Source organism: Peromyscus maniculatus, chromosome 23, assembly GCF_049852395.1.
Source record: "Peromyscus maniculatus bairdii isolate BWxNUB_F1_BW_parent chromosome 23, HU_Pman_BW_mat_3.1, whole genome shotgun sequence".
Taxonomy (NCBI): domain Eukaryota; kingdom Metazoa; phylum Chordata; class Mammalia; order Rodentia; family Cricetidae; genus Peromyscus; species Peromyscus maniculatus.
In genome coordinates, this window is record NC_134874.1 from 36,477,213 (window position 1) to 36,499,699 (window position 22,487).

The following is a 22,487-nucleotide window of genomic DNA, read 5'->3' on the forward strand; positions in this document are numbered from 1 at the left end:
TCTAGCAAAAAAATCCTCCAAATATATGAAGAAACCCTTCTTTTCTCACTTAAAAAAATTATACATGAGTACTGTATTTACATCATTTCCACTTTTCTATCTCTACTCTCCAACTCCTCCAATGACCCCACCCACTCTCAACTTTATGACTCCATCCTGCTAAGCCCACTTAGTATTCCTTGGGTATAACATCAATTTAGGGATGACCATTTACAGGTGTATCAACTCACAGCCCACAAGCCACATGCAATCAAGGGCAACTCTGAATTCAGGCCACCACCAAATCATCAACTTACTTAAAACATAAGTGTGTGGGTTTTTACAATTTCTCAGTTTGTAACTCAATTTGTGGTTCTAGGACATGAATCATGTAGAGGACAACACTCTGTCACAATGACAGAGTTGAACTCAACTGCACTATTTGACAAGTTCACCATTAGCACTTCAACTTTTTTCTCTGGATATCTCCCACCCCAAAACATTTCAAAAATGACCCATCATTTTAAAATAAAGTCTCTCAGTTGATTTTTGCTGCCAAAATGTCTTCATTTCACAAGTCCAACTTGTGTATGCCAGAATAATCAGGAGGCAAAGTCTGAAAAATCATTGAAGAAAACCAATATTTGTTCTACCTCCCTATTCTGCTTGAACTCAGCTAATGCTGTGATAGAGAAGGGCAGGGGAAATGAGTGCATCCAAAAGGTCATTTAGCCAGGATTAATTGGGTTCATGACTTAGAGCTGTAGATCATTAATTAAGACAAGGGCTCCCTTGATCATTAGTAAACAGAAATAATCAGCTGTAGAAAGTCAGCAGCAACCAATCACTTCTTCTATTTTCTTTAAACTACATTTCCTTGTTTATTGGAGATCATGACATGGTGCATGTGGAGGTCAGAAGACAATGCTGAGGGGTTAGTTCTTGACCTTCACAATAGGATCCCCAGGGACAGATCAAGTCCTCAAGTTTGGTAGCAATTGTCTTTACCACTGAGCCACATCATGACCCACACCACTTTCAATATGACAAATTATGCTATAATATAGCTGTCCTGGGTAGCTTTAAGTGTCCATTTGGCCCAGTATAGAGTCACCTGAGGAAACAAGTGGCCATTGTGCCTGCCATCCACAGTGATTTTTTACAGGGGTTCTTCCCAGCCTAGGTCAGCCTCTGGTTCTGTAGTCTTCATTCATAATTTTCTCTAGAATCATGAGCGTCTTCCATTTGGCCAAATTGAGTCTTCACTTGCCCTGGGCTTGGATGCATCTGTGGGGGATACACAGTAAGATGACACTTGAACAAGACCAGCACAAAGAGAGATATAAGGCCAGACATGAGGGTGCAAGCACTGAATCCCAGCACTCAGGTGGCAGAGACAAGAGGTTCTCTGGGATTTCAAGGCCAGCCTGATCTACATAGTGAGTTCCAAGACAGCCAGAACTACATAGAGAGATGCTGCCTCAAAAAAGGGTGTGGTGGGAGACACTGGATGTGTAACCCACTGCAAGATGTCTTTAGAGGAACCAAGAGCTTAGGGAAGGCACAGACAAGAGTATCTGAAGTGGCCTGAGAGTGTCAGGGGTCACCAACATGTCCCTCCACATGCTCTGCTGTGGAATAGTCCAGAAGATAAACAGAGAAGGCCTCCAAGACTGTGAGAACAGCACAGTTTAATGACAACTGTTGTCTTGGTTCATTTTGTGTTGATGTCACAAGTTATTTGAGACTGGTGACTTATGTATAAGGAGCTGACAGGATTGGTGACTGTCACCAAGATGTGATGCTGGCACAGGGTCAGGCACTCAGTAGAGCACAGAGGGAGGGGACAGACCACAAAGGGAGAAGGAGAGGGACACCTGTGGGAAATGACGGAAGGACTTTCAAGTCGCCACTCCTGGGGAAAATAGCTGAACCTCCGCTGGAGAAGAGGGATTGAGAAAGAAGAAGGAAGGAGACATCTGTGCATAATGACACAAGGGTGTACACGCTGTGGCTCATGGGAGAAAATGGTGTCTGTTCTTCAAGATTGAGGGAGAAAAAACAGAGATAATGGTTATCTGTCCATTTTATTTTTGGTTTTGGTTTGTTTAGGGAAACTTTCTGTTGGTTTTTTGTTTTTTTATGTTTCATTGTTTTATTGTTGGGGTGTCTTGGTCTTGCATATGTCGATGTGGGGTGCATGCTCACACATGGTCACATATGTGTGGGCGGATGCCTGGGGAGGTCAGAAGATGCTGCTGGTTGTCTTTCTCCATAGCTCCCTACTTCATCTGGGGTTTCTGCATAAACCCGGAACTCACTAGTCTAACTAGTCTTGCTAGCCAGGCTTAGCCCAGGGATCCTGTCTGGTTCTACCAAATGGCTGTCATGTCTCCACACTTTTCAGGGTGATTCTTGGACTCTGAAATTTGGAATCCACATTTGCACACAAGTGCTTTATCCACTGACTCTAATTCCCCTTTGGCTGGCTGCGTGGGTTGGGGTGTTTGTTTTTCATTGCCAAGGTTCTAACACCAGGCACTTCATCAAGTATTTTCTTGGAGTTTCCAGCTTTTAAAATAATATTATTTTTGAAATTTTCATAAAGTGCATCTTGATCATATCCATCTGCCACTTCATCCCTCCAGTTCCCTTCAAGGTCTCACTCCAGACAACAGAGCCCAGATGGCCCATTCCCTCTCAAAGTCCACTCTGTTGCTTGGATAGTTAAGGTTTCCAACATGTGAGTTGCACATGAGTCACACACAAACCACAGCGATTTCAATGACGAAGTATGTATGTCACTTCATGGTTGCAAAATAAAGCATCTGAATTTTAATTTTAGTTATGGCTAACATGAAAATAACCTAGTTACAAGAAGCCAGGTTTTAGCACAGAAAGAGAGTGTGTGTGTGTTCATATGTGTGAGTGCACACATGTAACACACATATTCAGGTGTATGTGCATATATGAGAGTGTGTGTATGGAGACCAGAAGACAACATCAGACATGTATCTTTTTCTTTTTCTTTTTTTCTTTTTCTTTTGTTTTGAGACAGAGTCTCTCACTGACCTGGAATTCATCAAGTAGGTAAGACTGGCTAGCCAGTGAGTCCCAGAGATCTGCTTGTACCTATCCTGGTTCTGGGATTCCAAGCAGATGCCACTGTGGTAGATAGCTTTACGTCAGCTTGAAACAAGCTAAAGTCATCTAAAGGAGGGAATCTCGATTTAAAAAATGCCTTCATGAGACTGGGTTGTAGGCAAGCCTGTAGGACATTTTCTTAATTAGTCATTGATGGGGTAGGAGTGTGGATGTCATTAGTCTAATTAGGAAACGGATGTTTACACCTTTCTCTTCCAAATGTATGGTCCCTGGCCTGTGACCTGTTGTGGGTTTGGGAGCTCCATCCATGAACCTGGCCATGCCACCTTTTACTAAGGAAGAATGTGAACTGGCTTGACACTTAACCCCAGTGAAACAAGTTCAGTAGTAATTCAGAGAGGACAAAGTTATAGAGTAACATGAGATTGCCTAATGAATTTTCTTTATCAGCAAGAAGAGATAGGGAGGCTAAAGAGATGGCTCAGCAGGTGAGAGCACTAGCCATTCTTGCAGAGGATCTGATGTGGCTCCCAGAGCCCACAGTGTTAACTTACGACCATATGTAACTCCAGGTCCAGAGGATCAATGCCCTCTTCTGACATCTGGTGATTCTGAGCACAGACATGATGCACTTACATATGCAGAGGTAAAATGTTCATCCATGTTTTGTTTTGTTTTTGAGGCAGGGTTTCTCTGTGTAGCTCTGGCTGTCCTGGATCTCTATCAGTAGATCAGGCTGACCTTGAACTAAGAAATCCATCTGCCTCTGTCTCCAATGTGCCAGGATTAAAGGCATGAGCCACCACTATTTAGCTTTGTTTTTTTAATATAAAAGATGGAGTTGAAGAAAAGGAGGAGACATAACCAAATATAACTCCTCCTTAGGCCCACAGGTGCTCAGGAAAGTCCACACCTTGCAGCCTCTTCAGCAGTGGCTGCAGACCCAGATTGGGGAGCTGAGTTAATTCCTGCTTAGGTCCACAGACGCATGGAAGGTTCAGAGGGGGCTGTGTCTCCAGAAGTTCCAGTGGTAGCTGAGGAACCAGGATGGGGACCATATCTGACTCTGTAAGGTTCACAGGTATGAAAAGTGGGAAAGCTGCAGACCCAGGCAAGTGTCAACAATACAGAACTGAAATCACATTCTTCATTCTATTGACCACCATGGAATAAAACTGGATATTGATAACCACAGAAACTACAAAAAGCACACAAGCTTATGGGAACTAAACAGCACATTACTGAAATTTAGTTTGGCCAAAGAAGAAATCAAGAAGGTAAATGTAAAATTTCTAGAAATGAATGAAAATGAAAACACAACATAGCCAAATCTGTGGAACACAATGAAGGCATCCCATGAGGAAGGCTTATAAGGTTAAGTGCCTATATCAATACACTGAAGAGAGTTGATATTAATCAGTTAATGATGCACTTGAAGTCTTTGGAAAATAAGAACAAACAGTAACTAAGAACCGAAAGCAGTAAACAGAAACAGATAATCAACATTGAAACTAACAAACACTAGGTGGAGATGGGGAACCCCACAGAGCAGGGGGAGGAAGGACTGTAGAAGCCAGAGAACATAAGAACATGGCCTAAGGGTCAACTAGGGGCTTATAGGGGCTCAGAGAAACTGAAGAGACAAACTAGGGTCTGAGCCAGGTTCTCTGCATATATGTGAAGGTTGTGTAGCTTGGTGTTTTGGGGGGACTCCCAACAGTGGGAGTGAGGGATATCTCACTCTTCTGCCTGTGCTTTTTTCCCCTCCTTCTGTGTTGCCTCATCCAGCCTTGATATGAGGGTTGGTGCCTAGTCTCTTTTATTTGTTTTTGTTTGTTTTTTCAAGACAGGGTTTCTCTGTGTAACAGCCCAGGGAACTCACTCTGTAGACCAGGCTGGCCTCAAACTCACAGAGATCACTGGCCTCTGCCTCCCGAGCACTGGGATTAAAGATGTGTGCTACCACCACCAGGATGTTTTGTTTTGTTTTGTTATTTTTATTTTGGTACCTAGTCTTATTGTAACTTGTTATGCCATGTTTGATTGATATCCTGGGAGGCCTGATTATTTTTTGAAGGGAAATGGAGGAGGAGTGGATCTCGGGCAGAAGGGAGGTAGGGGGAGGGATTGAGAGGAGTGGAGGGAGGGGAAACTGCCAGCAAGATGTAATGTATGAGAGAAGAATAAAAAATTTGGGGTTGAAATTAATGAAATAGGAAAACATATGCACAACTAGAAGTTTAGAGCAGAAAGTTACTAATAGACAAACTTGTTTGCAGGGTCACACCTAATAGTCGTGCTAGAAACCCCATCCAATGACTGAGGGAACCAGAAGCAGAGATGCACGGCCAGGCCCCAAGTGGAGCTCCAGGAGTCCAATTGGCGACAAAGAGGAGGGTTTATATGAGCAAGAATTGTTGAGACTAAAATTCATAACATTTTATGAATAAGAAAAGTATTATTTAAAATTCTAGTTGTCAATTAAGCAATTGAGGCTTCCATAGTTCAGATGTTGTAATGTTCACTAGGATCCTCAACCAATATCTAAAATAAATTGCTCACTCTGTAAACCTTGTGGCTAACCTCTAGGATAGTCCTACCACTGTATTTTACTTCTTTGCCATCAGCAAGTGTAGTGTTGATGTCATCAAGGCAAGAAAACCGACATATATCAAATTGATTTAAATGTAAAAGCAAATGAAAAGTGCATGTTTTTTTTTGTCCCTATCAAACTTGTATACTCTTACTTATAGAGACCAATAGTCACCTGTGGTGACTGAGGCAGAGGATTGATTCATCCCTAAGTAGCAGAATCTGTAAAAATCACATGTATGCATTTGGGTTAGGAATGTGCTTTTGTACTTCTACCTGAATAAAGGTGCATTCAACTCTCTTAGACTCTTGTTTTGAACCGAGCCTAGTGGCTCTGGCCAGAAGCAGTGGGCAACTTGGAATTCCTCACCTTCCTGCCTGCAGACTCCTCTGTGAGACTCACTCATAAGAAGTGAGTCTCCATAGAGACCAGCGGAGACATCAGATCTCTGAAACTGGAATTATAGATAATTTTGGGCCACATGATGGGTGGTGAGAATCAAAATCTTGCTCTCTGCAATAGCAGCATATGTTTTTAAGCACAGAACCAGCTCTTTAGCACCTGGAGTGAGTGTTGATCCAGTTGGGATGCTTCAGGACATAAAATACAAGCAAGCAATTTGTGATTACTAAGAATGTTTTGGTAGATAAAGCAAATTTTAAAAGAATGCCAAAATAGTTCTTGAAGTAACTTGTCTGTTCAAGTAGACATTTAATTGGTATAATGACAGTATGAGTTTCTATTAAGTCTTTGGTCTTAGGGGAGGGAGAGAAGAAATCCTAGCTGGACACTTGACTCATTTTTTTTCATTTACTGCATGTACACTCTTATATACACATTCAAGCTTGATTTTCACCACAGTTGTGCAAGAGAGCTGGGCTGTTACAGATTCACTGAAGTACAAAGAGATTGAAGATCTTAGGGTCTCCCAGCAAGTTAATGTCTCATGGTGTGATATGGCTGACTCTCAGGCCACAGGGTTTTCTTGGAAGTTCTGCCTATGGTATCCCTAGTGATTCAATATTGTTAGCTCCAGCTGATACAAAGGCTTCCAGAGCTTATGTGAGAAGAGAGTATCTTAAGTAATTTTTAAAGAAAGTAGTTGGTAGACTTAGGATAATCTTGACACAATGGATCACCAGTCATTCCCCCCCCCCCAAACACACAATTCCCTTTCTCCTGCCCAAACGTCCCTGCCCCATTAGCATTTTCTCTTGTTCATTTCTCAGCTTTTCAAATTTGTTCTTAGCTTTTTTTTTTCTGTTGGCCAAAACTAGCTGATGGACATAGAACTCTTGACCCGGAGCAAAATAGGTAAGCAAGCTTGATTCCCTGCACATGAAGGAAAGACTTGTAGGGAGCCATGGAAGAGTGTTGAATGAAAAGGGTAGAGTGTCCAAAGCTTATAAATGAATGTCTTGGTTAGTGTTCTGTCACTAAAGAGACACCATGACCAAGGCAACTAATTTAGAGAAGGAAGCATTTAATTAGAGCTTGCTTAGGGTTTCAGAGGGCGATTCTATGATCTTCATGGTTGGGAATGTGGCTGCAGGTGGGCCAGACCTGGTGTTAGAGCAGTAGCTGAGACCTTTTATCCTGATCTACAGGCAGGAGGCAGTGGAATTGAGCTATTGAAACCTCAAAGCCCGCCCCCAGTGAGACATCTTCTTTAAAACTGTCTCAGCTAATCCTTCCTAAACAGTGTACCAACAGGCAACCAAACATTCAAATAAATAAACTCTATGGAGCCATTCTCATTCAAACCACCACAATGAGAATGAACTTTTCTTAAAAAGATAAAGTCTCTGGGAGGCTGGAGAGATCACTCAGTGGTTAGAGCACTTGGGTGTTCTTGAGGTCCTGAGTTCAATTCCCAGCAACAATGTGGTGGCTCCCAACTATCTGTAATGGGATCCGATTCCCTCTTTTGGTGTGCACGAAGACATACATGAGTAAAAATACATGAGTAAATAAATAAAAGAAAAAAAAAACACCACAAGATTTCACTATACTCTCCTGACTGGCCTGGAACTCTGACATACCCACCTTCCTGTCTCCCAAGTGGTGGGATTAAAGGCAGAATTCTTTTGTGTTATGTGCTGTTGAGTATTTTGCTTGCATGATGTCTGTGCATCATGTGATGCAATGCTTGTGGAGGCCAGAAGAGGGTGTGTGAAGCCTTTTAAACTGTAGTTGAGTCAATTGTGAGCTGCCATGTGGGTGTTGGGAATTGAACTTCCTCTGGGAAGGCAGCAAATGCTCTTGTTACAAACTTTTAAAGTTTATTTTAAAATATATTGTTTATTCCTTGAGAATTTCATACATGTATACAATGTTTTGACAACAGGACCATTTTGTAAGGTAGCAGTAACAGATTCTTGGGCCTACGATCCTCCCTGCTGTGACCAGGTTTCAGTAGTAGGTATGAATTCATGTGAAGTAGCCTCAAATCCAACCTGAAAGTGGCAAGAGTGTGGCATTTGAAGGTGCTGAATAAGGGAATTCTATAGAGGGGGAAAAAATCCAAGGAAGTAGATGTGAACAACTGAACGCACCGAGTCTCCATACGGCATTGAATCCAGGCTTCTTTAGGCAAATACTCTGCCCTTGTTACATTTCCAACCCCACCTAGGTTTATGGAAGGTAAAAGGATGCCCTAGATAGTCACTTCAGCAAAGTGTAGTGACATTCCTACATCTGAAAATATGGCTCCATCCATCCATCTTATCTAGTTGCCTGGTATATAACATCAGTGCTAGCCAATGTGGGCAGTTAACCTAATCAAGTGAATTAATCCATGGAATAAAGAGAACTGCAGGTTATTAATGCAGTGCTTTGGAAGTAGACGTACATGGGCTTAGCTCAACTCTATTAAAGTGTCACTTTTGAGATTTTTATATAACTTGCCTGTGCAATAAAAGTACAGTGAAAGATAAATGTAAAGGGTACCAGCCACATAGTAAGAGCTCAAAAAGTTCATGGGGGCCAGTAAGATGGATGCCTGCTGCCAAGTATGAAAACCCTAGTTCCCTCCCTAGACCCCACATTCTTGCTGTGCACAGGAATACCCAAGTACAATTTTTTAAAAAGTAATTCTTTTTTTTTTAAAGAGGAGGGAGGGGGCTTGGGAGATGGCTCAGTGTATTAAGGGCACTTGCGGTTCTTCCAGAGAACTCAGGCTCAGTTCCCAGCACTCACACGGTGGCTCACGACTGCTGGGTATCTGATGCCCTCTCCTGACCTCCATGAGCACTGCAAACATGTGGTGCACAGACGTACCTGCTGGCAAAACACCTCACATATAAAATGTTTTTAAAATTTAAATCTTTTTTGTTGTTTGTTTGTTTTTGCTTTTCCTAGACAGGGTCTCACTATGCAGCTCTGGCTGTCCTTGGAACTCACTCTGTAGACCAGGCTGGCCTTGAGCTCCCAGAGATCCACCTGCCTCTGCCTCCCAAGTGCTGGGATTAAAGGTGTGTGCCACCAGACAAGCCAGGACCTGAGTTTAATCCCAGCACCCGTGTGTCAGGTGGCTCACAACTTTAGGCTAACTCCAGCTCTGGGGGATTTGACAGTCTGTGGGTACCTGCATGCATGTAAGTACACGTACACGTGTACACACACACACACACACACACACTCACACGAATATATTTTAAAACCTCCATAAATTGGGCCAGCAGGATGGTTCAGTGTAAAGACGCTTGCTGCAAAAGCCTGATGGCCTAATTTCTAACCCCAGAACCCACAGAAAGGTGTAAAAGAACCACCCTCACCAAGGTGTCCTCTGGTCTCAGCATGTCTGTTGTGGTATATTTGCTCTCCACACACATAAGTAAAATATAAAATTAAATTCCCCCAAAGTTAATATAAACACAGGTATGAAGACCAATTCACAGAAGTTTAAAAAAAAATGAATGAACATTTAGCTGTGAAAACTTGAATTGTCTAGGGGATGGAGATCCTGAATTTGGAGACCTAACTAAAGAATTGTAGGAACTGTTTCCTGTTGGAGTCACCAAACTGGCATCTGTCTCAACGTTTATGTCCTCCCTTGAGAATAAGAGCCAATGATTAATCTGAGACTACAATAGCTTTTAAAATGAACAAAACAAAAACAAAAATAACGAGCACCGGAATTTGATTTGCTGATGTTTCCCTTCACTCTTCACTTGGAAAGGATGAGTCCTTTATGTTTCACCCACGATTGTAAACTGACAACGAGGTGTGAAGTCTGAGCTGCTTTTTCTGCTAGCGTTACAAATCCGCAGTCTCCCACTGCCCTTCATTAGTCTAGTTAGATGCCTGGGCTCTGGTTTGAGGTGCAGGCTGCAACCCCTGCCTTTGTGTGCTGCTTTGTGCCTGGCATGCAGTAGAGTAAAAGGGGCACGTGGGGATTAGTGGCCGGTCAGCCTAAGTGTCCCACAAATGGCAGCCGCTGTTTCTGCATAAAATATCAATATGAACAATTCACCTTTCCCCTCCCCTGCTTCATCACTAACAAGTAGGATTTCTGGTTTGCTCTAGGGCCTTTTTTCCTATTTCACTCAATGGAACTCCTGCAGGCCTTGGGAGGGGCTGGGTGAAGAACAACTGGATGGAATTCAGCCTGCAGGGGTCAGCTTGTCTTTGTGCTGGCCTAGGTAGATGACTACCAAGCTGAGGAATTTAGGGGAGGACTGCTGGGCGCATTTGAGGCCATGACAAAGAAGAAGCCTACTGCAAACCAGACTCCAGGCCCAGTGAAGTGAAGATGAGCGGGTGTAGAAGTCCATGGGTGATGACCTCGAACATCCAAAACATCCCATTCTGGACCCAGCACCTTGACAACCCTCCATTGAGTTAGACCTCTGAGGCGCCTAGATGGAACCCAGGAGTGCAAGCAGATTTGTCACATGCTCACTGGCCCAGGTCCTGACAGTGAGGGAGGCTGAGCATTGTCTGCCAGGCGCTGGGTAAGATGAGACAGTGAGTGCTGGGTCTGAGCAGTGCTTGCCCTGAGGGAGGACTCCTGGAGGCAGGGGGTGGGGCCTCCACCACCCTGTCCTGTCTCTTGGTTGCTGGTGTCTGGTCCTGTTTGGTGTATCCCACTGGGAGGAAGCAAAGATGTTATTGTTGTTGTTTCTTTTTTGACAAAGAGCTTTCGACAGCCCCTTGGGGAGTGGGTGGGGAGCAACCCTCCCCCCAGGATTCCCCCTACCCACCTTTACACAGTTTTCTGAAGTGACTGCACACCCATTGTGTGTGTGTGTGTGTGTGTTTAATTTGAGACAGGGTCTTACTGTGCAGACAACAGTGGCCTGGAATTTGCTTTGTAACTCAGGACAGCCAGAAACTCGTGAAACTCCTACCTTGGCTCCTGACTCCTGGCTTTCTTAAGTGTACACAGGCCATAGCCAGTTCTTCTTCTTCTTTTTTTTTAATTTAAAAGTTTTTTTTATTCATTTTACATACCAACCACAGATTCCCCTCTCATCCCTCCTCCCCCTCCTCAGACCCACTCATCCTCCCTTAATCCAAAAGGGTAAGTCCTCTCATGGAGGAATAGCAAAGTCTGGTACATTCAGTTGAGGCAGAACCAATACCGCCCCCCAAGGCATACCCAGCTCTTGAGCTTTGTTTTGAAGAGTTTTTAGAGGAGATCTAGGCTTTGGATCAGTATCTTTGAAGCTGGGTCCAGCCCATGGAGAGCCTCGTGAATGATGTCATCCCAGTCTATGTGTCCACCCTCAGAGTGGGAGCCTCACCAGACCGAAGATGAGAAGCTGACCCGACTGTTTTATCTTTGTGGTATAGTTATCTGCTCTTCCATCCAGGGGAGATTTCACCCACACTCCCAAGCTCCACAATTCAGATTATAGCAGACCTTTATCACAGACCTTTAGTGAACTGCTGTACCTCTGGTGTTTGTGAGAGCAAATCTTGGTACAGTTTATGGGTTTAACCACTATTCCCTTATAGAAACAACTTCACAAACACATCCAGAGGTGACAGTGTACTGACTATCTGGGCATCCCCTAGTCCAGTGAGGATAACACATGAAATTAGCAGTCACATTTTCCTAAAGACAAGTACATATTTATTTCGTGTTTAGGTGGGGGAAAAACATGGAAAACAACTTTTTAGGTCATGCTGGCTTTGAACACAGAGATCAGCATCTGCCTCTCGAGTGCCGGGTCATGCACCACTACACCTAGTGTTTCTTATTTAATTTTCAAGATTTGACGTCAGAGAAAGCTGCGGTTTGAATCAGACTCACAAAAATCGCATCCTAACCTGAGACCAAGTTTCACTTCCATGTAATTGTCAAGAAAAAAGCATTTGAACAGGGTCCCATATAACTGATTAAAATCAGTTTTTCAAGCCTCCTCTCATTTTTGAGTACTTGCTGTAAATATTTTAGTCATTAAGGGAGGTTGTAGGTCTGGAGACAGCTCAGTTGTTAGAGTGCTGGCCTCTTCAGGAGAGATGCTGAATTCGATCCCAGCACAGCATAAACTGCATGATGGTTCAGGCCTGCGATCCCAGCACTAGGAAGGTAAAGAGAGGCAAGAGGACCAGAAATTCAGGGTCAGTCTTGGATACATAGCGGGTTCAAAGCCAGCCTGGGCTACATGAGACCTTGTCTTAAAACTAAAAGCAGCACTGGCCAGATGGTTCAGTGGGTAAAGACACTTGCTGCCAAGGCTGAAAACCTGTGTTCCATCCCTGAGACCCTGTGGTGGAGGGAAAAAATTAAACTTCCCCAGACTGTCCTCTGACCTCCCCATGAGTGCCGTGGCAGTTGTGTGCATGCACTCACACACATGACATACACGCTTCATACACTCACACACATTTTTTAAAAAATCAGATCTGAGGCTAGGGAGAGGGTTCAGTGGGTAAAGTGCTTGCTGCTGAAGTCTGAGGACCTGCTCAGGCCTGATCCTCACCACCCGTGTGAAAACCAGGTGCAGTGATGCACCTGGAGCTCACTGCTCAGCCACTCCGGCAGAAATGCTGAGCTCCATGTTCAGTGAGAGGCTTTGTCTCAAAAAATAAGATGGAGCCAGGTGTGGTGGTGCACACACACCTTTAATCCCAGTGCTGAGAAGGCAGACCCAGGTGAAACGCTTGTTTTTGGCCAGCCTGGTCTCCATGATGGTCACCATTCTGTTCAAATGGTGCTGATGCTGATCATCATCATCAAGGAAGACACTGCATGGGTGCATGCACTCCCTCCCACATGTGCACACACATGGCATGCAAACACCACACACAAACACCCGGATTAAATCAATAAAGAAGAGAAGACCATCCCACTTATTCTGCCCTGCGTCTGTGGTTTGAAGTCCTGGCTTCTTAGGTGATCCTAGTTCCCTGCTCACTGGAGTGTAGCTCACTTATGCCACCTGGGTCATAGCTAATCTCCTTGGTCAGAGTGGAATGAAATGTGTGACCCCAGCTGAGCAAATCAGAATGTTTCCCTGAGATATTCTGAAGGGTGTAGGAGTAAGGAAGAAATTCTTTTCCTTAGAGTGGCTTAGTGTTAGGGCATGAGTCTGGAGGCTTATGACATTCAGGGAGTGGAGGCCCAAAAGTAGGTAGAGAACCCTTCTGGGCTCTGTGGGGAGAGATGTGCATAGGTCTCTGTGGCCTGGCTCCCCTCAGCCATGTCAGTGAGGCACCCCATTGCCTGTCCACTCCCAAACTGAGTCTGATGCACTGCTGAGTCCTGCCATGTGCTTCTGACACACAGATCATCCCATCGATTATGGTCCATCACACCACCTCTTCTTATTGGTCTTTAAATGTGACCTGACTGGTGGGGATGGGGAGGCGCCCATCCAGATTCTGCCTCAATTTTTGTTTTTTAAAAGATTATTATTTTAAATTATGTATAACTGAGTATGTGCATGTAAGTGAAGGTACATATGGAGGCCTGAGACATCAGATCCTCTTGGAGATGGAGTTATAGGCAATTGTGAGCTGTCTGTCATGAGGGCTTGGAATCCAACTCTCAGGATCTCTGCAAGTAGATTAAGCTGTCTTTCTAGTCCTGTCGCTTATTTTTTTGAAATGGGATCTCATATAGTCCAGGTTGGCCTAAAACTATGTAGCAGTAGGTGACCTTGAATGTCTGATCCTTCTGTCTTTACCTCCTGAAGATTAGTGTATTTGCAGCCTTGCTTGGTTTATAAGTTGCTAGGGATTGAACCCAGGGCCCTATACATACCAGGTAAGCCTTTTTCCAACTGAGCTCCAACTTGAGCTCTGTGATCCTGGCACTTTAAAATCATATGCGTTATACTGGGTGTGGTGGTGCATGCCTTTGGTCCAAGCACTCAAGAGATAGAGACAGATGGGTCTCTGTGAGTTCAAGTCCAGTGCAGTCTACATAGTGAGTTCCAGGCCCTCCTCGGCTATAGAGAAAACCTTGTCACAAAAAGAAAAAAAAAAAACACTCAAAACTTTATGAGCTACTTATAGAGACTGCAGTGGTTTGAATAAGAATGGTCCCCATGGGTTCATGTATTTGAATGCTTAGTTGCTAGGAAGTGGCACTATTTGAAAGGATTAGAAGGATTGGGAGGTGTGGCCTTGTTGGAGGAAGTGTGTCACTGGGTTTGAAGTTTGAGGTTTTAAAATGCCACATCAGGTCTAGGCTCACTTTCTCTTTCTGTGGATCAGGATGTAGCTCTCCACTACTTCTCCAGCACCATGCTTGCCATGTTCCCTATAGTGTTGATAAAGAACTAAGTCTCTGAAACTGAAAGGAAGCCCCCGATTAAATAAATGCTTTAAAAAAATTGTCTTGTCATGGTGTCTATTCACACCAATAGAACAATTATTAAGGCAGAGATGAGCAAAATCATGTTCTATGCAAGAAAATGGATGGAACTGGAGAGCATTTGATACAAAATAATCCAGATTCCAGAAGAGGGGTATGAAGTTGTTTCTCTGATCTGTGGGAAAGAGATGTGAAGAAAAGACAACATGAACATAGAAGAGAGTATTTGGGTAGTTCTGGAACCAATAGAAGGGAGGAAGGAGGCAGTAGCTGGCCAGTGGTTGTACATGCTTTTAATCCCAGCACTTTGGCAGAAGCAGATGGATCTTAGTGGGTTTGAGGCCAGCCTGGTCTATAGAGCAAGTTCCAGGACAGCCAGGGATACACACAGAAACCCTGATTCAAACAAATAAGAAAAAGAAAACAAAACAACAACAAAAAAGAGAGTGACATAAAGCAAGAATTGTCCAAGTACATTGTACACATGTATGAGAATGTCATAAGGAGACCCATTTTACACAGTTAATATGCACTAACAAAAAACACTGGTCTGGCAAGATGGTTCAATGGATAAAGACACTTGCTGCCAGGCCTGACAACCTTAGTTTGATCCCTGGAACCCACACTGTGGAAGGAGAGAATCAAATTCTGTAAGTTGTCCTCCGCATGTGCTTCCTAACATCACACACACACACACACACACACACACACACACACACACACACACTCACATACAGTTGTATACACGTACACTCTTTGTGTCTCTGTCTCTCTCTGTTTCTCTCTCTGTCTCTGTCTCTGTCTCTGTCTCTGTCTCTCTCTCTCTCTCTCACACACACACACACACACACACATGTACACACACAATGTAAGAATTTTAAAAAGCAAAGAATATGGGTTGGACCTGTTAGCTCAAGCCTGTAATCCCATTTAGTTGGGAAGCAGAAGTAGGAGGGTCCCAAGTTCAGAGTTTGCCTGGGTGACTTTTTGTCACTGTGTCCAGACAGAAATGAGAAGAGAGAGAGAGAAAGAGAGAGAGAGAGAGAGAGAGAGAGAGAGAGAGAGAGAGAGAGAGAGAGAGGGAGGGAGGGAGGGAGGGAGGGAGGGAGGGAGGGAGGGAGAGAGAGAGAGAGAGAGAGAGAGAGAGAGAGAGAGAGAGAGAGAGAGAGAGAGAGAAGAATGGGAAAAGGCCAAAGGCATTCACAAAGCTGTAGGCTGTAACCACCATACCACAAAGAAGAAAATGAAAGAACACAGTATACAGTAGTAAACCAAAACATTTTAGAATGCTAAATGCATCCATTCACTCACTGATGAGTACAATCAGATAAAGAGGCCTGCACGTATACAGCCCATCAAGGTGGTCATGAGGTTAACATCAGCCTGCCCCCATCCCAGGACTGGAAGGCTCTTGCTTTCAACCAGAGCCCAGTTTGAAGGGGTTAAAACTACCCACACAGGTGGTGCTGATGTACTGGTCAGACAGCCTTCTGGGAAGGCAGGTGTCTGCTGCATGTGGGCCATGAGGCCTGCGTGGGACCTGAGGGATGGGAGTAGACATCCCAAGTCATGTCGGATATGCCTCTTCCCCATGTCTACTTGGGGACTTTTCTAGGTATGCCATTCAGAACATATGCCACCCAACAGAAAGGGCTCCTACTGTTTATTTTCCCTAAAAAGTTTCTATTTGTTTATTTGTCTGTCTGTTTATTTATTTATTTATTTATTTATATTTTTATGTGTGTGTGTGTGTTCGTTCCTGTGAGTGTTCTCACTCACACTGGGTCAAGTACATATGTGGAGGTCAGAGGACAATATGTTGGAGTCAGTCCTCTCCTATCACCTTGTTGGTTCTGTGGCTCCAACTCAGGTCAAACTTGAGTCCTCAGACTTGAGAGCAAAAGCTGTTCCCTGCAGAGCCATCTTACAGGCTCGATACTTATTTTTCTTTTACAGACAAGGAACTGAGACCCAGAAAGAGTTCACTTACCCATGGTCACCCTGCAGGTCATGGCAGCTGGAATTTGAATGCAGCAGATCTGACTTTGGGTGACTCTGAACAAAACACCAGAGGTTGGGTTCCCCTTGCAGTGTAGGTGAGCAGCCAGGTGTTGGATGCATTAGCAAGAGGGAATGCTGAGTCTGCATCCTCGGTAAGGTGGAGAAGCAGGAGCCTGGAGTGCTTTACATCAGATGGTCATAGCCTTGGCCTGGCTGAACAGCCCGTGCTGGAGGCCTTAGCCTAGGTATTCCAATGGCAGCAACAGGTCTGCAGCCCAGGTCCAAACCCACAGATGGCTGCCCCCAGGGAACTTACCTGGAGAGAGATGTTACCCCAACAGAGACCCTAATGTTACCCCAAGCAGAGGGCCAGAGAGACCAACGGGGGACAGAGGGGTTGGCTCCCAAGGTGGGTGCAAAGAGGTCATGAAGAAGCCCATTGCTCAGCCACCAGCCCTATGCTAAACATCATCTGGAATCAGTGGAGTGTCCTCGATAGAGTAAAGGTGTTCAGTGACTGTGTTAAGGTTTATCTTGCGTTCTGGAAACCATCCTTGTGTCTTTGGGGCCATAGAAAATGACAGTCCCACCACCCAGAGGGCAGGAAAGATCTTCAGAGCTCTGAGCAGCCCTGTGTCAGTTCACTGACCCAGGTCCTTATCACTGGGCACAGCCAGGCTGGGGAAACGGCACACAAAGTAGGACCGTGGGTCACTCCAAGCTTTGTGCCCTGTGCCCTGTTGATATTATCTTTCTCCTAATAGTTAAGAGTCAAAATAGCTAATCCTTCCTGTCTGTTTTCATCCCATTGGCTCTCACCTGGGGTGACCCAGTACCAGTACCAGTACGTGCACTGTTGGGTTTAGTTAAGTAATGAACAATGGTCACCATCCAGGAAGGCTGTGTGGAGTGATCTGACCAAGTCGTAGTCTTCAAGAGAGGTGGGGATTTGGGTAGTAGAGGGGGAAGCATTGGCAAGGAACCCAGCATAAAGACTGGAGTACTGAGAGATGACCAAGGTGTTCCATGTGTGCAGAGAGGCACATAGTCTGGGGACAGGGAGGGTGGATGCTTAGAGGATTTTATGAAAGGAAGGGCAGGTTCATGGGATGAGATGGATGTGTATGGGGATGGGGAGGAGAGGGGAGCATAAACCCAAGGCTGGAGCTGGGTGAACAAAAGGACAGAAGCAGGGAAGCTTTGAGGCTGTGTTCAGATGGCTGAGGTTGGGGTGAACCTGTATGGGCCGGCTATCAAATGAGATGGCCAAAGTATTAGGACAGAGCCAACATGTGGATTATAAGTCCATCCAGTTGAGCTTTAGAGTTGGACTTCTCGGGCTCTGAACCAGCCTACTTTATCCCTGTGGAGCAGGGAAAACTGAGACCCTGAGGTTGAGTCTGGGCTGGAGAGGAGACAGAAGAGGAAAGTGGGGGAGGCAGAGAGAATCCAGGTGGGAAGGGGAAAGTATACTAGAACATTCCAGGTCTTAGGAAAGTGCTTGTCCATCCGTGCACAGTGATTAGCAGATCTGGATGTGGGGTGCAGAAGGGCCACATCCCAGGACCCCCACCTCCAGGTCCACAGAGGTCAAAGGTATCCCTTGCTCCCGGCTATAGGGAGAGTTTGCATTGAAGTAGTAGATGGACCTCTGTGCCTGGCACTGAGGGTAGGTATTTGGAAAGACCTGGGGAGATAAAATGGGAGCACCCTCTTTCTCACAGCCTCATCTTCCACGTGGTGTTTAAAAACCATGGTGCTGTCAAACATCGCCCTGGGTCAGCAGGACTCTTCAGGCCTGCCTTTGAGTCTTTTGGGGAGTACCCCCTCATCTTCCTCATCGTTTTTCTCTCTCACTGAATTCCCTCAGTTTCAACACTGCCAGGTGACCTGGTTTGCCACAGTACCCCCTGGAGGCTCTGCAACCAGGCCAGCCTTCCTTGCTGAATGCCAGGCTCTGGGGCAGCCTGCTGGTCTTATCCTGTCAGCTCTTCATCACTGTAGGAGAACTCCTGCCCGGGCTCCGCACAGAGGAAAAAAAGGGTTAGTTGATGAAATGTGCCAGAAGCTGTGAATAGCTGCCTGCACCACCCCCACCATCCCCAGTTGAATTTTAGACTCCTTCCTCTCCACCCCTGCTCATGTTTTAGTAAAAGACAGATGGGTCCTGCCCACCTGAACTCCAGCTTCCTCTGGTCAAAGGGCCAGACCCCGGGTAAGGGCACCTGAGACCTCATTGTCCTGTCTTCCCCAGGTCCTCCTTTTGCAACCAAAAGGCAAACAGTTGACATGGCAGGGGGGAGGTGGAAATGTCCTGCTGGCAACGGAGCTGAAGGCTTAGCATGGCAGCACTCAGGAGGTTGTGGGCAGGTCCTAGGTTCGCCTCCTCAGTTTTTCTAAATGAGGCAATTGGTTCTTAGAGAGAGAGGCGCTGCTCACCATGCCTAACACTACCTAGTGAGCTCCCAGTGGATGGCATTTCGTGCATGTTTTAGGTCGGTCACAGAAGCCTGTAAACCACAAAGTCAACAGACAGCTGCACTTGTGTGGTGCATACAGGCATCCCGCTGGCTCTGGGGGTGGCCCCCTCGGCTGTCACTTTTCACTTGCACAGGTGGTGCTCACTCTAGCTAGCAAGGGTGAAGGGATTCACCTAGACCATCGCCCTGGCCCTGGGCTCCCTGCACATCCTGCTTGGTTTCCATTTTCCCTTCTGGGCAAGGTCTGTGAACCAGGGGGCCCAGGAAGAGTTTTCAGTGGCCTGTTTGAGAACTGCTTCTCTATCTGATCCTGGAAGCCTCTACCCTTATCAAGTAAGGAGCAACCAGGGAGGGGAGGAAAGGGAGACAGAGCCAATGAAGGGAGTAGAGGACAAGGATAGGGGCACAGGATGAAACTTAACAAGACCACAATGACGTTTTCTCTAAAAGTTCTTATTGAACTTATTGATTTATTTACCTGTGTGTGTGTAACACACTCACACCTTTGCACACATGTGGAGGTCAGAGGACAACCTTTCAGGAATTGGTTTTCTCTGTCCATCATATGCGCTGACCCCAGGATGGAACTTAGGTGATCAGGGTTTGTGGCAAGTGCCTTTATCTGCAGATTCATCTTGCCAACCCCATGAGGGTGTTTTCTCTGAGTCTCCACTCTCTTGGGATGAGGGGAAAACAGGAAGCCAAGAAGAGGCTAATCGTATCAGGTATGTTGGTGGGGTGGGAACAATCGTAGCCACAAATATTCCTTCTAAGTCAGTAGTGCTCTACGTGGGACTGAGGAAGGGTTCTGCTCTGCAAGGCTGAAGCTCCCAGCACCCAGATGGCACCCTCAGTATCCACATGCACAGGCACAGCCCCAGCCAAGAAGAGATCCCAACTAGAGAAGCAGGGCCTGGACTTAGGCCCTAAGCAGCTGTGGGTGGTCCTTGGCAGATAATGTGTTCAGGCCTGGGGATGCTTAGGAGGTAACACAAATATAGTGAACTTGGAAGACAGTGAAGGCACTTGGGCCCCTTTACTTCATTTGCATTATTTAATTTTTGTCTTTTTGAGGCAAGTTCTCATGTAGCCCAGGCTTCCCTTGAATTTGCTGTAGATACAACAGTGAGTTTGTTATCTGCCTGCATCCCTTGAGTGCTGGGATTACAGGTGTGGTGTGGTCCACCATGCTTGCTTTCGTTTGCTTATTTGTTTTAGGGAGGCCCTCCCTAGGTTGACCAGGCTGGCCTCAAACTCACAGAGCTCCACCTGCCTCTGCCTCCCAAGTACATGAGCCATCACAGCCAGAAGGGATGGATAATGTGGGGGACTCTGTTTCTTGAAGGATCAGTAATATCACCCCTGCCTTCTTTCTACCCACTAGCTGCTTGTAGCCTCGGGGGTCCTCTTGGTTTAACAGAACCCAAACTATCCACAGGCACTGAAGAATACTTGAGATGTGAAACTGCCCTGACTGAGGACCACAGATTTTTACCCAAGGAGAGATGTCTGAAATGTCTAGGTCTTCTGTGGTACCTTTTTTGCTTTGCATTTGTTTTATGTTTTTGTTTTTGAGACAGGGTTTCTCTGTGTAGCCTTGACTGACCTAGAACTCATTCTGTAGACCAGGCTGGCTTCGAACTCAGAGATCTGCCTGCCTCTGTCTCCCAAGTGCTGGGATTAAAGGTGTGTGCCACCACTGCCCAGCCTCTCTCACTTCTTTTATTAATTACAAAAATTAAATAGGGGTGAGAGGTTCCTGTGGGGTGCAGAACACTTTTGACTTAATGGAGATCTGGTTTTCCATGGGTGGAGTTATTTTATACTAACTATGAAAGAAGTGAGTCTTCACATTTGCACATTGGTTTTTAATTTAAAAAATACGTTTTATTTATTTGTGTGTGGGTGTACCATGGTGCAAATGTAGAGGCCAGAGGACAACTTGTGGGAGTTGGTTGTCTCTTTCCTCCAAATGGGTCCAGGAATTGACCTCAGGTTGTCAGGCCTGGTGGCAGGAACCTTTAATCACTAAGCCATCTCAACCAACCACTTGTAACAAAATCTTACTAGGAGATTTTGATTTTATGTTGCTTATTAAACCTACCATTTTTACAAGTTTTTACCCAGTTTTTTTTTTTCTTTTGTGACTAGAGTCTCGATAGGTAGCCCTGGCTAGCCTGGAACCTGGGCCTGTGGAGAGACAGTGGGGTCAGCTACCACTGTGTCAGCACTATTTCATCCTGTCCTGAAGTCAGAGGTCTCCTGGGTGAGTGGGTTCTCCCTCTCTGTCTGTCTGTCTGTCTGTTTATCTATCATCTATCTATCTATCTATCTATCTATCTATCTATCTATCTATCTATCTATCTATCATCTATCTCTTTCTCTCATTATATGTCACCCAAACTGGCCTCAAACTCACTATGTAGCTCAGGCTGCATCTGATTTTACTATACAGCTCAGGTCAGCCTGAGCTCATTGGGATTCCAGGCATGCACTACCATGCTCAGGCTTCTCGCTTCCATTGATGAGTTTGGGGCACATGAAGTACAGCAGAAATCTTCTAACATACCATTTCCTTCAAATATTGATGCCTTTCCAAGCACCAGTCTCTTTTTATTTTATTATTTATTTTTTGTTTACTTATTTACTTAATCTTTGAGAAGGTCTCAGTATGTAGTTCTGGCTGGACTGAAACTATGTAGACCAGATTGGCCTTGAACTCACAGAGATCTGCCTGTCTCTGCCTCCTGAGTGCTGATATTAAAGATGTGTACCACCATGTCTGACCTGAGCACCAGTCTCTGGTTTCAATACCCTTCTCTCTCTTTTCCAGAAAGGGAAAATCCCTCATGTCTAATCCCAACTGAAATGTCACCTGCCCTAAGACAACCCTCTTATCACAAGATGTATCTTTGTTTTCCCTGAGAATCTGGTATTCATGTCTTTTATAGTAATTCCATTATAGTTAAAACATGAAGGCACACGGTGGTGGTGATGTATGCCTTTAATCCCAGCACTCCGGAGGCAGAGGCAGGCAGATCTCTGCGAGTTCGAGGCCAGCCTGGTCTACACAGCAAGTTCCTGAACAGCCAGGCTACATGGAGAGACCTTATGAAGCAAAAACATCGTTGAGAAGATTGTGTTTATTTTAGCTCACAATTCCAAGTTATAGTCCATTGTAGGGAAGTCGAGGCAGCAGGAACTGGAAGCCGCTGGTCAGTCACATCACAGCCACAGTCGAGAGCAGGGAGAAATGAATTAATGTATGCGTGCTTACTACTGAGCTCCCTTTCTCCATTCTTTCAGAGTCCAAGACCCAAACCCAGGAACGGTACCCACCCACAGTAGCCTGGGTCTTCCCACATCAAGCCCACAGGCTAACCTGACAGGGAGGGATTGTCTAGCCCCTCACTGAGATTCTTCCTAGGTGATCCTAGATTATCATGGTGACAGTTAAAACTAACCATCACATTTCCTAAAGGAACATACTGTCAGATTGCTGTCTAAATATTTATGTTCAGGGCCAGTGAGGTGACTCAGTGGGTCAAGGTGCTTGTCC